This window comes from Mytilus trossulus, chromosome 8 (assembly GCF_036588685.1).
Source record: "Mytilus trossulus isolate FHL-02 chromosome 8, PNRI_Mtr1.1.1.hap1, whole genome shotgun sequence".
In the NCBI taxonomy this organism is placed as follows: domain Eukaryota; kingdom Metazoa; phylum Mollusca; class Bivalvia; order Mytilida; family Mytilidae; genus Mytilus; species Mytilus trossulus.
The window spans coordinates 42,669,793-42,680,322 of record NC_086380.1 but is presented as its reverse complement, the minus strand read 5'-3'; the positions used below and the strand labels follow the sequence as shown (position 1 = coordinate 42,680,322).

Here is a 10,530-nt window from a genome sequence, read left to right as displayed (position 1 = left end):
TCGCCCTAATGCTATCTGTAACCCTAACCCTAATGCTGTCAGTAACCCAAACTCTTATGATGGCTGTAAACCTAACCCTAATGATATATGTAACCCTAACCCTAGTACTGTCTCTAAACCTAATCATAATGCTATCTGTAACCCAAACTCTTATAATGTCTGTAACCCTAACCCTAGTGCTGTCTCTAAACCTAACCCTAATGCTATCTGTAACCCTAACCCTAATGCTGTCTGTAACCCAAACTCTTATGATGTATGTAACCCTAACCCTAGTGCTGTCTCTAAACCTAACCCTAATGCTATCTGTAACCCTAACCCTAATGCTGTCTGTAACCCAAACTCTCATGATGTCTGTAATTCTTACCCAAATGATGTCTTCAAATCTTATCCCAATGCTGCCTAAATACTTAACCTAGAATTTATATATATATACGATATACGATATATATATATAACGATACCACAGGGACATTCAAACTCATAGACCGAAAATAAACTGACAACGTCGTGGCTTAAAAAAAGGACAAACATACAAATAATAGTACACAAGACACAACATAGAACACTAAAAACTAAGCAAGACGTACCTTACAAAAAACTGAGATTGAAGGTGTTCTGGAAGTGTGAGCAGAATCTGCACCACATAAGGCACAATAATCCATCGTGTTGTCCTTGTGAACTGTCGCAAATCATATTATATTATTTGTGTATAGGTTTTTCTGTCGTGAGTGTTCTCGTAAAATTGAGAATGGAAATGAGTGCGTCAAAGAGACAACAACACGAACAAAGAGCACAAAGAAGCCGAACTGTATTTGTAATACACTACTTTTTCTTTAAATATGCTGTACTTAGTCAGGAATATGGCAATTGTTATCCTATGGTCCGTTTCTGTGTATGTTGATGTTTGGTTGTGTTGCAGTTTAGTGTTTCTGCCGTTATGTAGTTGGTGGGTTAACCTCGGTTTTGGTTTTGTTTCGCTTAATCTATTTGAACAGCGATTTACCGCTTTTCTCTTTATTTACTTTAAAAAAAAAGTATGCAAGACAAGTAAAAAACAAGGAAAATACTTTCATCAGCTTTAATAATTATTAGTACATAAATGAGAATGTATATATAAAAGGCTTCAGTTCCAGTCAGTTCAGTTTTCATCAAATCTGAAAAAGCCAAAAAAAGAGTAACTGAATATCAGTATTGTATATATCAATGATATGCAAGGATGTTACAAGAAAATAAGATATATTACTGTCTTTGATGAAGTAAATATTTGGTTTTATTTATTTTTGAAAAAATATATTCAAGAGTTTATTTCAGCATATATATATTAGACGAGTTGTATATATATATATAAATATTCTTTATCAAAAGACAGTAGTTGTAACATTAAAGTTAAAATAAGATTAGCTCAGTGAACATTCTATAATATATAATTATAGAGACAAAGCTGTTTAATTGATAAAATTTTGAATACAAGTTTAAAATAAGTGTATTACACATTTTTTTTTGTAGAAACCGTATTCTTAAACAAAATACCAATACATATACAAATGTATCTAGCAGAACAATATCGAATGGAACATTAAAGTTTTTTGTTTTTTTTTACTTTCAAAATGAAGAAAAACAAATGATTTCCTCCTTTGTAGAATTCATAGTATTACAAGCATACATAAAGCACAACTCCAATGTACAACTGCAGTGAACTGTAGGTAGCCGTGTGTATGTTTTCGTCCATCGGTACCGACCTGATTTATAACTTACTTTTTATAAAGTGATCCGTTCATGAAATTTAGAAATCATTTAATACGTTAAAATCTCTTAGGCGATCTTGACCGTTGATGAATATGGCAATTCATTCTAGATATCGTTTGTTCATAAAGCTCCTCGTGTTTTAAGTGTTTATACATCATAAGTTTCCAATATTTGGGGTTAACGCGTTTCTGTTTTCTGGTTTTCAAGAGAACTCACGAGTTATACCAAATGAATGCATGCATGAAACATGTTACATATTAATTTCTAAAATACATACCTATAGTTAAGGCTTGCAATTTCTAGTAAAAACCTTTAGGTGGCATGAGTTGCAGCTGAAACAAACACAACATATCATTTAAAAATAATTATGCACGATCAATATCATATAATACAACCCTTTAATACTTGTATGCTATAGCCATGAAAGTAGTAGGTCCAGTAAGACCCTATTTGGCCAAAACAAAAGCAGTTTTACAAAATTATTAAAATGTAAACGTTTAGTTGTTTATTTGATAGTTGAATGCTTCTGCTACATAAATATGGGCCGTAATTGTGCTCATTCTTAATTTTGAAAGGCAAGTTGTAATTGATGATTATACATAACATATATAAAGGTTGAGGATGAACACGGTTGCGGCCACTTTTATTTTTGACAAAACACATCTGAAAAGTGACATATTTGGCATATTTGATAGTTTTTCATATTTAAGCTTGAATCGGAGCATTTTTAATGTGAAAGTCAGTTAAAATCTTTTACATTAACTAATTTAATCAAATGAAATAGACACTTAAATGCTTTAAGAGATTCCAGAAAATTTCGTGAGAGGAACATAAAATTTGAGGCCAAAACCGGTCTTTATCGGACCTACTTCAGTTACAATATACAAAAGATGTGGTATGATTGCCAATGAGACATTTATAAACAAGAGACCAAAATGACACAGAAATTGACAACTATAGGTCATCGTAAGGCCTTCAACCATGAGCAGAGCCCATACAGCATAGTCAGCTATAAAAGACCGAAAAATGATAGTGTAAAACAATTCAAACGAGAAAAATAACGGCCTGGGGTGGTGTTCTCGAAGCTATCTTAGGATAGGGAAGTGTCCTAAGAACATCTTATGCCACATCTTTGTCCTAAGTCGTGTCCTCAAAGCTCTCTTAACTTAGGATATATCACATTTTTCGTCCTAACTTTAGGACACCTAATGAGGTGTCGTAAGATCATCATATCTTCATCCTAATTTTGTGCATGTTTTTTTCTCAATTTTTACGTGAAGACACACTATCGGTTATTAACTCGTATGAAGAAACGATACGATGACACTACGAATTCAATATTCCAATTTCAAAATAAATTGATTTAGAGTTTATATCAAAATCCTATTTTGATATTATTTTATGATTACATTTGAAATCACGCATTTCATTGAACATGTTAAATACTTGTTATTACAAAATTTTGTAAACAATTTATGAATTGGTTTCGTTTAATGTTAAACAAACAATTACTTTAGCTATTAAGGATTTCGCACATAGGACATGTTTAGGACGTCTTAAAATAAGAGGTGTCTGAGATAGCTTCTAAACGCAACTTAAGAGTGTCCTAAGTCGATTCTAAGTCAATCCTACAATCGGTCTTATCTATGACTTACGACGAATCTTAAGATACTTCCGAGAACACTACCTCTGATTTATATATATAAAAAAATATAACTTAACAGACTATCATGTCCTTTTTCATTTCAAAATGAAATGAATGAATTCTAACATACGTGATGACAATATTTGTCCACAAAAATAGGCACATGTAAATTAAAGTAAAAGTTTGTACTAATCGTGTTTTCGTGACCATGGCAATATATGTAATTATAGGTATTTAATGCCTCTTTTGGTAATTTTAAGTTTGTTAAAGCGTTGACCGTGCATACATTCTACTATGAAAAGAAGCATTCAATTCTTACGCATTGTTTCAAAATAGTCACGAGGAACACGTGCAATCATAGCTGTCGGATTTTGTATAATAATAAAATGTGATGTGGGAGTGCCTCGAGATTGTTGTCAGCCAATCACAATTACGGATTCCAATGAAACATGTTTAACATTAGTTGTAATTTTGAATACATATCTTATACTCATTGGTGTTAACCGAATTCAGGGTAAATAAATGTATGTGTTACCATTTTTATCATGATTAAATGTCATATGTGTGGTGCGTACAAAAAAGGTATCTACACTTGACAGCATACTGCAGCTATTATTCTGAACAGAATTTATTGTCTAAATATTTTGATATGCTATGACACTGTTTAGCTATTTAACATGATTTTCTTGCAGTTTACATATCAACAAAACGTAGAACAAAAGTTCCGAATGCCAAGGCAAATTCCGAAAGGGAAAGTCATAAAAAATGACAAAATCAAACAGTATCAATCCACGGAACAAGCGACAAATAACTGTCATATGCCTGGCTTGTTATGTGTATTTCCCGAGAAACCAAATGATTGGTACAGCCTTGTTTTATATCTAGCTTAACCTCTTACTTGTATAACAGTCATTCATAGTTCAGTGACATTTACAAACTCGTCGTATGTGTCAATCGTACCTGTGCAAGTTTTCTTTGCTAGTGCGGCTTCAATGAATGACAAAGAGTCATAGTTCTCTTCCTCAAATACATGTGTTGACGTTGGTTTAGATGCCAATAATTTTAGCTCATTTTGATTCCTATCTTTCCCAATACCTGTAACAATAAACACACAAACATATTTATATCACACTCGTATCATACAATGGACACTACTCTCATGATATTATAAGCATACACACTTTAAGGTTTATGTGTATCATATGTTTCTAAATAAAGGCAACAGTAGTATACCGCTGTTAAAAACTCATAAATCCTAGACAAAAAACAAAATCGGGGTTACAAACTAAAACCTCGAGATAGGAGGATAACAGTTTCGTACGCCATACGTGCGTTTCGTCTACAAAAGACTCATCATTTACGCTTGCACCAGTTAAGTTCAATAAGGCCAGATAAAATAAGAAGTTGGACAGTATTGAGGACCCAAAATTCAAAATGATTTTGCCAAATAATATATGTTTTTAATACAGGGGATGATAGTTTGCTACCAACATATACAAATATGCGCAAGACAAATATGCATAAATGAATCATACCGATCATCGTGATATTAAAGCAGTATCGTATTACTTGATATTTCTTCAGGGTCGAAGATGCAAGAACAGACGTATTTAAGTTGTGGTGTTTTCCAGTCTTTTACACTCTCGGACAATCAAATTTTACATTGCATTATAAAGGTGAGTTAGCATGTAGAGCTAATAAAAAAATTAACGCACCATCTCACTTAATTCCTAATTAAATTTTCATTAATAATGTTGATATTAATTTTTTAAATCTTCTATGAAATTGGTAAATCTTTAAAAATATAATGACTTGCTTAAAAAGAGAATGTTTTCAAACACAAAGAAAAAAGAATCCTGTCCTTTCTCTTACTTCTTGAAAATAATTAAATGAATATCGTATATTTATCTAACTCCATTTTTTTTACCTCAACTTATGAAAACACATTGTTTTGAACTTTGATTTACGAAACTCTTGTTAATAAATGAAGCTTGAAAATTCATGATACAGATTAACATTTCGATTAAGCAGATGCCTTAAATTTCCAATCGCAAACAAAACATTAATGGCATTCTTAAAAAAGAACAGACCAAATAACGCCTTCGCAGTTACCTGTGATCTATGCAACTATATCCATGTTCTCAACCTCAGTTGTATTGACTTTGACTGAATAAATGTCCTTTTAATAATGTATTATACGTGCATATCTTTACATTATGACCATTCTTTTTTCGAATATTAATCAATGTTCAACTTTCACAGTTGTTCGCGTTAACTACTTCAAGATGGGTTCACATATAATCTTACACCAAAGTTATTATCCAAAAGGTCCTGACTATCACTTTTAATTATTGAAGATCATCTTAATATTACAATAAGACCTCTATAAACCACAAGCAAGTAGTTGAACAAGGATTCCGATCTATGTATAACTGTTTTAGGAGTCTGAACATAAAAATGGTAAAGTATTGATTAATTATTGAAACTTGTTTTCCGGACATTTGACTGTAGCATGTTTAGGTTTTTGTTGTAAGGTTAAGAATATTCGGTGAAAGAAAATTCAGATTTTCGCCATATCTATACAAGGTTTTGTTGAAAAGTAAACGTAAAGCTTTCTATGGGAATAAAATGAAAATAAAACTAAATACGAGTAGTTAATTTTGCTTCAAATTTTCCTCCGCCCTCTGTAAAACGGCCTCATAAGGGGAATATCTCAAACATTTTACATGAGATCTCTCTTCATTTTGAGTTCATGCAGTTCCCTCATCCTTTTTTTTTTTTATCTCAGTGTCAAATATTCTAAATGGACAAGATGTGAACATTTATAAACTGATGTAGTCTCTTGTTTGGGATTAGTGCTAATTTCAAGTATTCACATTCTTTTTTAATCATTTGTAAATGTTGTTAAAGTTCTTTTTCAAGGCACTTTGTATTATAATACAGATCCAGTGTCCCCGCTTTTGTCTTACAAGGATCTGACAACACTTGGTTCTGTTTCTGTTAATCATTATATCAACCAATAACATTTCTGGTCCAAAATTTGTGAAGGTCAAATCATTAGGACAAAGCCAATGGATCCTAAATGATCTATAACAGGAAGTAAAATGGCTTGTTTTAGAACCTTGTAAGCAACCCGTGGACACAGGATTTGTCTGTCAATCAGATTATCAAAAGGGCGTCTTTAGTTGATCAGTCGACCTCTAAAGTGATGCCGTAGACCAATTAAAAAAACATAAACCGTAGCATACAGACCTCTCAAATGTATTGGCGAATTAACATCTCATGTATTACATGTTTTACACTTAAAAGAGCATAAAAAACTGTAATGGAGATTAACCTAGGAAATATAATTTTGCTGAACGGACACAAAAGCGGCTGTCATAGAACAGAAAGCCGTCATTAAAAGATAAACCACACAACAGCTAGAGAAAAATATAGTCAACTTGAAAGGAACTTTATAGAATGTTATATGTGTAACCATCGGCAGGGTTAAGTACCTATTCTTAGTAGCAGCTACATTATATAATATTTATTGATATATTTTGTTTGATACAACTGTGTTAAAATCTTTATGAATTTCATTTATTTTTAGATCAAAGATTTGTATCCGACGAAAGCGTGGAAAGAGTTATTTTGAAACAAATGGGAGCCTTAAATGAATCCTAATTATGCGATATCTGTGGACCAAGAATGTACGATGATCCTTACACACTCTTAGCATTAGGTAACAATATTCATTTAAGATTATCTTCGTCTAGTAAACTGCTATATTTGCCTATAGATCAATTCATTTAATTTTCATTATTAAAGGTTTTACAATTAATAAGCATTTTTTATGGGACGTTTACAAATGCAAAATGTTCCCCTTGTTGTTAATATATATAGGCTGCACTATCAAAAATTCTTATAGCCAATGCATTGATTACCTTTATACATATCCTGTTTGTATATGTAATATAATATTCAAAATAGGAAAGAGGCAAGCGTTATCTGATCACATACCTTTGTTTCATCTTAAGTATATAAATTACATGTTTCATTTTCATTTCTTCATTGAAACTTAAACACTAAATCATGTTTTGTCAAAGGAAAAGTCCTTGTTTTTAATATTTTACAGATGCAATCATGACTTTGCTGATTTTGACCAATTACCTCAATGACAGATGAACACACATAGGTTTCAATTTTTGGAGCTAATGTTTTTCCTTCGTTTATGCCTGATAGGCAGTTGTACATCTTTCGAATTTACTCTTCTCAAGGATGGTGCAACTTTTTGAAAAGGACTACTTTTCAGTCCGGAACAACGGCGGTCATTAATTATTGAAGCTAAGTTCATGTTTCGTTCGGATGAGTTTTGTATTATGTGAATTTTCTTGATTTTTCTTCCAGTAAGGCTTACTCGTTGTATTGAAAATTTCCAGGTCAACAAAATTGGGTCACATGCTTAAAAAGAAAGACATCGACCAAATTATTTTGTTTCGTCGTATAGGCACGATTAATTATGGAATATGTATCATCTATAAGAACTGCATATACTTCTAGAGCATCAGAGTTTAAGTATCATTGATGCGTTTATGTTGTGCAAATTCACTATAAAATTGAGAATGGAAATGGGGAATGTGTCAAAGAGACAACAACCCAACCATAGAAAAAAAACAATAGCAGAAGGTCACCAACAGGTCTTCAATGTAGCGAGAAATTCCCCCCACCCGGAGGCGTCCTTCAGCTGACCCCTAAACAAATATATTCTAGTTCAGTGATAATGATATGATATGATAATATGTTTATGTATTTCAATGCAAATTTACTATTTTTATGTGTTTTTTTTGGTTTTCAAATCAACTGTTTTTATGTGTTTGTAACACTAGTATTGTTCTGTATACCAGGCATGGATATACTTAGTCGTATTACGAGTATGGTTTATAATGCTTCTTACAATAACTTTGTTATCAATTTAACCTTTTTCATTTAAAAGTCGACTAATGCTGTTTATTGCCATTCGGTTATCTTGTTGTTTTTTTAAATAGTTTTCTTTTTTTACAGAACAACCGAGTAAGTACAGTAAAGAAGATATATTATTTCATTTTCAGACACATATTCACAATATATACTTTTACACCTTTTATATCATTTCTGCATCCGAATGATCTTTGAAGTTTTCATTTGCCTGAAATGGACTTTACCATATCATCACAATGCAAATTACTATGTATATTCGTAATTCCATCTAAACTCGTACTCAGAATTTAGTTAAACTTACTCATAATCTTTACCGTATAATGTTATTGTGCACCTCTCGTTTTATTTTTTGTTTCGAATTATTTGTCTTTGTTTCTCTTAGCAAATCACGCTCTTTACAATTGCTCTATATGAAGGTACATATTTTGTATCCGCAACTCCTCCTATGCCACTTGTGAGGATTCACTGAAACTCAGAATCTTAACAATATAAACTGCCATTATTTACCCTTGACCAATCATGAATGTTCTATTGCTTTTATGGGGTTACTCATTTATCTTTTTAATCTCCGAATCATCTTGAAACCCTATTGAATTTATTGATTTTTTTTTTCAGAATATTGCAATATAATTCCATTGAGAACTTCCTACTTTGTTAATCCTGATTTTTATTTTTTGAGTAGCTGTAATTTTAGTTTATTTGATGTTTTGAAAGGGTAGAACAATATTTTGCGTTTATAATAGGTGTTTGTTGCATTTTATTTGTTAGTGTTTTTGTTTTGGGTTTCTTTTGCTTAAGTTATTTTATTGCAATTATCTTTGAGTGATATATATATAATTTGAAGGATTTTGAATCATTTTAGGGTTCAGACTATCTTTTCAACTGCTAGTGGCTGTTTGCGTTATCCTGTTTTCTTTGATTTAAAAGGAAAAAGTAATTAGCTTGAAACTTCAGTCCTTCGAAATGAACTATAAGACGAATCATCTGAACATACTTTGTACATGCATACATATAATATGTATTTAATTGAGAGAGTTTTCAATGACCATTCTTACTAAGCTAGCTAAAACTGCTTACTTTAGGCTTTGATTTATAGAACTGCACGAGTTATATCATTGACACACGAGAATATGCTCTATTTTAAAGATGTCATTATGCAACATAATGAAATTAAAAAGTGTTATCCATGCTGCTACGTATTCTAGAAAGTACAACAAAGATTATATGAAATCCACTTTTTACTTTGCAATGCCTAAAGTGAAACACAACATGTCAGGGTAACTTGTTTTGTTATAACACGCTCTTGAAAAAATATCAATGATAGAACTTGTGGAATACAAATCTAATTAATAAATATCGATTGAGAAATATTTTGTTCTAACACCACGTTCAGCCCACTTGGCTATTGTGTTGAGACCAGTTTTTATTAGTGGAGGATGTCGGAGTGCCCGGAGAGACAACCGACCTTAAGATTGAAGACTGGCTAATCAATTAAGATTACAGTCCAATGCACCTGACACGTCACATTTCCATGCGTACAAAGAAAACTTGATAACAATGTTCGTTAATCCTGATGTTTAACCAAATTATAAGTATAGAATATAAAAGTAAGATATCAAACTGATTATCGACTTTCCAAATTGATTTTCCTCTGAGTTCAGTATTTTTGTGATTTTACTTTTTACTAAAGCTCCAACAAACTTTTGTTACAGCCCAAAATATACTTGTTTCGAATTAATAACTAGTATAGTTCTTTATTATATGTTTGATGTCTAAAAAACAATTTTAGCTCCAGCGCCAAATGTCATACCTCCTGCTGTTTGTGACGTTCCATTTAACTGTCCATCAGATAGTGGCATAGCCTGTCCCCAAGGAGGAGGTATTCCAAAAGAATGTACCGGCAAGGATACGACGACTACAGACAAAACAACAACGACCACTGCTGACTATCTTAATACCACTCGACCTAGGAAACCATGTGGTAGGAGAGGTCGTTTCAACAGACATGGTCAATGAAAGTAGTACAATAAGACGAATGTATTAACATTGAATATGTATGAATAAAAACATCCTGAAAGGAACTTAATATTTTTTAAACTTTAAATTGAAGACATTCATTATTTTGGTTTATCAAAATCAAACTTTAAAGCTGTCGTCTGGTTTTTTCACCTTTATATCCG

General features: G+C 32.0%; 1 long non-coding RNA gene across 1 annotated transcript; it reads right to left on the bottom strand.

Moving 5' to 3' along the window:
- Nucleotides 1-1,063: 1,063 nt before the first annotated feature.
- On the bottom strand, nt 1,064-4,460 carry LOC134681924 (uncharacterized). Its single transcript, XR_010100721.1, has 3 exons — nt 4,352-4,460; nt 2,024-2,078; nt 1,064-1,154 (listed from the first exon to the last, which is right to left on the bottom strand). It is a non-coding gene; the product is annotated as an uncharacterized LOC134681924 (long non-coding RNA).
- Between the last annotated feature and the right edge of the window lie 6,070 nt (nt 4,461-10,530).